This window comes from Cetorhinus maximus, chromosome 7 (genome assembly GCF_964194155.1).
Source record: "Cetorhinus maximus chromosome 7, sCetMax3.hap1.1, whole genome shotgun sequence".
In the NCBI taxonomy this organism is placed as follows: domain Eukaryota; kingdom Metazoa; phylum Chordata; class Chondrichthyes; order Lamniformes; family Cetorhinidae; genus Cetorhinus; species Cetorhinus maximus.
In genome coordinates, this window is record NC_135885.1 from 96,379,339 (window position 1) to 96,386,674 (window position 7,336).

Genomic DNA, 7,336 nt, shown 5'->3' on the forward strand with positions numbered 1-7,336 from the left:
AGGCCTATGTACGAAAGTGTATCCGTACGCTGCCAGAATTAAAGCCCATTGTTGTATTCTTGCTGAGACTATGGGTGGTATAGCCTTGCCCTCATTAAACAATCTTAGCAATGTTGTCGTCTGAAACAATTGTAAAATGGTAGCCATGTATGTACTGGTGAAATTTCTTGACACCAAAGATGATGGACAGGCTTTCTTTTTCTACCTGCGAGTTTCCCTTTTCCACTGTGGTAAGCATTCTTGATACATAACCTATTGGCCGTTCTGTGCCCTCATTCATCCGATGAGAAAGCACAGCTCCCACTCTGTAGGGAGGTATGTCACATGTCAGCACCAATTCTTTCATCTGGTCATAATGCACTGATAAATTGAACAAGGGCAACAACTGTTTCACCTTTATGAAAGCTTCTTTCCGGGGCATCTCCCAAGATCAACGTTGGTTCTTTTTGAGTCGAGAATGCGGGAGGTCCAACACTGTAGACAAATTGGGTAAGAACAACCCATAATAGTTGATCATCACTCGGAAAGATTTGAGCTCTGAGGCGTTCTTTGGAGCAGGTGCCTTTCTTATGGCTCTCACTTTCTCCTCAACTGGGTGGAGGCCCTGTGAATCTACCTGGTGACCTAAATAGATTACCTCCCCCACTTGGAATGTACACTTTTTTTTTTAAATGCACTCCAGCTTGCAAGAAATGTTTTAAGACTTCTTCTGAGTTTGCCAAATGCTCTTCTTCAGCTAATCCTGTCACCAATACATCGTCTAAATAGGCTACAAACTGAGGCAATCCCTGCAGTAAACTTTCCATTGTTCTCTGAAAGATGGTACAAGTGGAGGAGACACCGAAAGGCAATCGCATACATTGGTACAACCCTTTGTGAGTATTAATTGTGACAAATTCCCGGTAGGCTTTTTCCAACTCTAGTTGTTGATAAGCATGACTCATTTCAAGCTTTGAATACATTATCCCTCCTCCCAGCTTGGCATTCAGGTCTTCGATTTTTGGAATGGGGTGCCTGTCTAGCTTAGCTATTTTATTAACTGTTGGTTTGTAGTCTCCACAAATTCGGACCTTTTGGCTGGGTTTAAGCACAGGGACTATGGGTGCTACCCATCCTGAGAACTGAGCAGGTTGTATAATGCCCAGTTTCTCTAGACTGTTCAGTTCAATGTCGATTGTTTTCTCACAGGGCATATGGCACCGGTCTCGCCTTCATGAAATGAAGGGTTGCTTCCGGATCCACATGAATCTTGGCCTGCAGACCCTGGATTTCCCCTAGCTCATCCTTAGAGATGGTGGCACTTTCTAAGTAGCTCTGGTAGCCCACTTGCTCTCAGCTGGAAATTTTCAGACCATTCTAACTTAATCTCCTTTAACAAATTTCACCACAGGAGGCTTGGCCCTTCACCTGCTGCCACAATCAAGGGTAGCTTTTCCGATTGGCTCCCATAAAGGACAATTACTCTGCTTATGCCTTTTACTTGAATATCTTCACCTGTATATGTTTTTAGCTTGGCAGCTGTTTCTTCCAATCTTAGCTGATGTTCACCATTAATCAAATATATGAAGGTATGTTCCCCAATTACTGTAGTGGAAGCTCCTGTGTCCACTTCCATTCTAACAGGTTTGCCCTTTACTTTCACTGTGACAAATATTGGCTCTGTCTTTCCAACTTTCAGATTAAGCAACAAGTAAATGTCTGAATTTGTTGTTTCAGGCTCTTCTACATTATAGATTTCACTGAGCTTCCTCTTTTATTTGCAAGCCTGCTTGAATTTTTCCCTGCACTGCCTTATTATATGTCCATTTCTGTGACAACAGCAGCATTCGATTTTTTAAAAACTATCAGTCACCAAAAGACTGTTTCCACCTCTATTAAAATTATTCTTTGATATCGCTGCTAAGTTATTTTTCTTTGTGCTTCGGTTTTGGCTGTTTCCTGCTTCTCAGTGGAGTCTTGCTTTTTCATGCCTCTTTCGGCTGAAGTTTCCTGCCCAATGTGGAGGATGGACCATTTTGCGCACCCTGTATTGCTTTTGAATCTTTTATAGCGCCTTCCATGGCCAGCGGTTTTCATGGCCAGCGCTATCTCTAGTGCCTTCTTGAAACTCAGATTCACTACGGACAATAATCTTTTCTGTATAGTGTCCTCCTTCACACCACACATTAAGCAATCTCTGAGCATGTCATTCAGAGTCATACCAAATTCACAATGCTCCATTAACTGCTTCACATTTGCCACGTAGCATGCAATGACTGAGGGCTTTGGTTGAAAATGACCCTTCACGAGATCCACCAATTCATCAAAAATATTTGAATCTGGGGCACTGGATGCCATCAAACTTTGAATCAAGCCATAGGTTTTCCTCCCACAAGTATTCAAGAGGATCGCTCACCTCTTCTCTTCCCCCGCTTGAAGAAAGAACACGAGGCTTTCTATGTATTGAGACCAATAATTTGTGGCTGGTTCAAAAGGATCAATTCTCCCAAATTTTGGCATTTTGAGAAAGGATAACTTCTTCAATTCTAATGGAGCTTGCTACTTACAATCACTGGGTGAGGTACAGCACTGAATTCTTTCTAACTTGATTTCTTCTGTTCAATCCTGTTTTATCCTCGTCACCAGTTTGTTGTATGATGGCTGAGTTGTGGTATTAATGATAGAGTTGATCTGCAGACACTTCTTGGGTGGAAACTTTAAATTTATTTACAATGTAGTCAGCAGGAACTACATGTGTGCTTTCAACTCCAACTCTATCTCTACACTGACTGCTGTGGTAGTCCACACTACTCTCCTATTGGTTACTACAGATCATATGATCTTGCCTAACAAGTATTACTCTTAAAGGTACATTGCACTCTAAATAAAGCAATAATTTCTACACATGGGTGAACACATTTTGTCACTTTATAATTGGAAAATATATTCACTTTCAATGAATAATGTGTAATGGTATTTTTCAGCTTCATTTGCAGGCTTTACAAGTCCTCCCCCTGAATCCCACCCCCACCCCCCCCCCCCCCCCCCCCCAACCCCCACCCCTCACACCCCCCACTAGCAGTTCAGCTGCATGCAGCTGGCCCACGAGTGATTCTGGAGGGAGATGTGTGTGTGGCAGAGCCTTTCGGATCTTCATGCAAGCACTCTCTCATGCACATGAACCCTTTCACTCTCACACTCATCATAATGTCCCGAGCATTTTCAATGCTGCCTGCTGGGCTTCTCTTTCAGTTATCCAACTGAGCTGACCTGCGTTTCTGCCACCCACCGATCACACTCCCAAGCAGCACCTGTTCTCCCCCAATACAAAACTCTTTTCACTTTCGATTTTGTAAGATGGCTTTAGTGAATTTTGTCTTCAGTTCCCTCGTCCTTTCCCCTCCTCCAGTCACCCCTGCTCTGGAGAAAGGTAAATATGCTTTGAAGGTAGCAACAGAATTTTATCATTGAGGGAAAAACCTCGAAAGTTTACATCTTACGTTTCTGTGACTGACCATCACATTATTTCTCCATGAAACACTACTGGATGATGGGAAAAGGGGTATTTACAACAGCAACTAGCATTTCTTTAACACATAGTAAAATGCCCCAGGAGCGTGATTTGACACACATTGACATCAAATCAATTAAAGAGAGTAACTAAAAGCTTGGTTAAGAAACGTTTTTAAGGGGTATAGAGAGGTGGAATAGTTTGGGGACTGAATTCCTGAGCTTAAGGCTTCAGTAATGTTCCACATTGATAACAATGGAGAAACTCATGCGGGCTGTGCAGGTATCAGGAGAATTGTCATAGTTTGCATAGGTGCTAGGCAAGCAAATTTCTCCACCAAAGTTTACTAACGGTAATGGGGTATTAGTGTCTAAAGACATATCAGAGAAAAATAATAAAAAGCTAACATTAAAGATGTTAGACATTAAACAAAAATTATCCCTGAATACATGTGGTATTTGTAACAAGATAGGTGAAATAATTGCACAAATAGAAATAAATGGGTTTGACCTAGTCACCATTACTGAGGCATGGTTGCAGAGTAAGTAAGGTTGAGAAATAAATACTCCAGGGTACTTGACTTTTAGAAAAGATAGGCAAAATGGAAAAAGGAAGTGGTGTATCCCTGATAATAAAGCATTAAATAAAAGCGGTGACAAGAAAGGATCCTTGCCCAAAAAATCAGAATGTAGAATCAGTATAGGTGGAGCTCTAAGATGACAATACTAGCGGGAGTTGTTTATAGGTCCCCTAACAGTAATCATAGTGTTAGAAAGAATATAAGTAAGGAAATTAGAGGAGTATGTAACAACAGTAATGCAGTAATCCTAGGCTACTTTAATCTTCATATAGACTGGACAAACCAAACTTGCAAAAGTAGCTTGGAGGACAAGTTCATGGAATGCATTCAAAACAGTTTGCAAGAACAATATGTTGAGGTAACAATCGGGAAACAGGCTTTTTACATCCATTATTGTGTAATTAGTCAGGGTTAATTAATAATCTCATAGCAAAGGATCCTTTGGGGGAAGAGTGATCATAATATTATTGAATTTCATAACACGTCCAAAACTAGGGTCTTAATTTTAAACCAAGCCAATTTCATAGGTATGAGTGGGCTGATGTAAATTGGGAAACTAGATTAAATCATGATGGTAAATAAGTAATGGCAAACATTAACCAAAATAATTCATAATTCTCAACAGATACACATTCCCTTGAGGAATAAAATAACCACTGGCAACCATAACTAATGAGGACAGCTAAGGATAATATTAGATTCAAAGAAGCTTAGGGCAAAGAATTTCCAAGAAATTGATATAGGAGGGAGAAAGTAAAATGAGAGTAGCTTAACAAGAAACGCAAAAACAAATTATAAGAGCTTTTATTAATATGTAGAAAGGAAAAGATCAGCGAAAGTAAATATGCCTCCCTTTAGAGACAGAGGCAAGATAAATTAAAATGAGGGACAAGGAAACAACTGAGGTGTTAAACAATATCTTGTGTCTGTTTCCACAATAGAGGGCACAAAGAATGTCCTAGAAACTCCTGGGAACCATGGATCAAATGAAAGCAAGAAACCCACAGTAATTAATATTTGTAAAGAAAATGTACCAGAAAAAGTCAAAAGGACTAACGGCTGACAAATCCCCTGATGCCTTGCACCGTAAGGTTTTAAAAGAGCTGGCTATAGAGTTATTGGATGTTTTGGTTTTAATTTTCTAAAATTCCCTAGGTTCTAGAATGGTTCCAATGGATTGGAAGGTAGCAAATATAACCTCACTGCTCAAGAATGGAAGGGTAGAATAAATAAGTAACAATAAGCTAGCTATCCTGCAGGGAAAACGCTAGACTGTGTAGTTAAGATGTGGTAATTGTACTTTGTTGGAAAAATCTATTCACGTTCTTTAAAATTGTAATTAGCAGGGCAGATAAGGGGGAATAATGGATGTAATATATTTCAATTTGCAGAAGGCATTTGATAAGGTGACCCACAAGAAGCTGCTACAAGAGATTAGGGATCACGGGATTGGGGATAATATATTCGCATGTATTGAAGATTGGTTAACAGACAAAAACAGAGTAAGAATAAATGGCTCGTTTTTGGGATGGCGGGATAAAGCAGTGCCAGAGGAATTGGTGTTTGGGACTCAGCTTTTTACAATCTGTGAATCAATGATTTCAGTGAGGGGACTGAGTTGCTGACAATACAAAGTTTGATAGGAAAGTAGGCTGTCAAATGGACAGAAAAAGGCTGCAAAGGGACACATAGTGGCTAAGTGATTGGGAATGCAGGCGACGGCTGGAGTATAACACGGGGAAGTGTGAAATTATCTACTTGGGTTGAAAGAATGGAAAATCAGAAATATTTTTAAAAGGTGAGTGGCTAGTGAATGTTGGCATTCAGAGAGATTTGGGGATCCTTGCACATGACTTGCAGAAAGTTAACATGTAGGTAGAGCAAGCAGTTAGGAAGGCAGGTGGTATGTTAGATTTATTGAAAAAGGGTTGGATCATAAAAGTAACAAAATAATGCTGCAATTATATAGAGCTTCAGTGGGGCCATACCTGGAGTACTGTGTCCTTACTAAAGCATTCATTTGCCTTGGAGAGGTTTCATTAAATGCTCTGAAGAAGAGGCATACGGACTCGAAACATTAACACTGTTTCTCTTTCCACAGATGCTACTAGATCTGCCGAATGTTTCCAGCATTTTCTGTTTTTATCCAATAAAAGATCAGTTGATTGATTCCTGGGATGAAAAGGCTGTCCTATAAAGAGAGCTCAACTAGAAAGAACATATATTCTCTGAGGTTTAGAAGAATGAGAGGTGATCTCATTGAAACATATAAAAATCTTAGCAGGATTGACAGGGTAAATGCTGAGAGGCTATTTCCTCTGTCTGGAGAGGGCAATGGCATAGTGGTATTGTCACTGGACTAGTGACCTATGGTAGTGCTATGGGGAGCTGGGTTCAAATCCTGCCATGGCAGATGGTGGCATTTGAATTCAATAAAAATCTGGAATTAGAAGTTTAATGATGACCATGAAACCATTAGTGATTGTTGTAAACTCATCTGGTTCACTAATGCCCTTTAAGGAAGGAAATCTGCTGTCCTCACCTGGCCTACATGTGACTCCAGGCCAAAACAGCTGACTTTTTTTCTATAGCTCTTGGGGCGAAAAGGATCAAAGGGTATGGGGAGAAAGTGGAAGCAGGCTATTGAGTTGGATGATCAGCCATGATCATAATGAATGGCGGACCAGGCTCGAAGGGCCGAATGGCCTACTCCTGCTCCTAGTTTCTATCTTTCTATGAGAGTCTTAGGGGGTTGATTTTCAATTCAGGGTCAGAAAACCAATGCTCGGAAATTTCTGGGCCCCAACACTGCCGATCTGTATCACTCACGCCACGCAACCTTCAAATGGAAATGCCCTGACTGGGCCTGAGGCGACCTCGGCACCCAGTTAGTGTCACCAAGCATTACCAGGAGGTGGGAGCTGCTTGAAGAGCAACAAGGCAGAGGGCAATTATGATGGAGCCTTCCGCTTCCTTGCAGAAAGGAGCAGGTAGAACATTGGAGGACCAGAAGTCTCACTGCGTAAAGTGGCCTAAAGACTAAATGAGAGGCAATGCACATGATCTGGCACAAGATCCCCCAGGTCCCAAAATTTTTCACCACAAAAAGTAAAATTTTAACTTCTGTCTGCATTGAACCCAACAGCCGTGCACTAACGTACAACATTCGGTTTGGGTTAAGTGATTTGCAAATTGAAAATCATCTTCTCCCCAGTCAGGTAACAAGATCCTCAAGGATAACAAGATCCTCAAGGAGCTTAACAGGT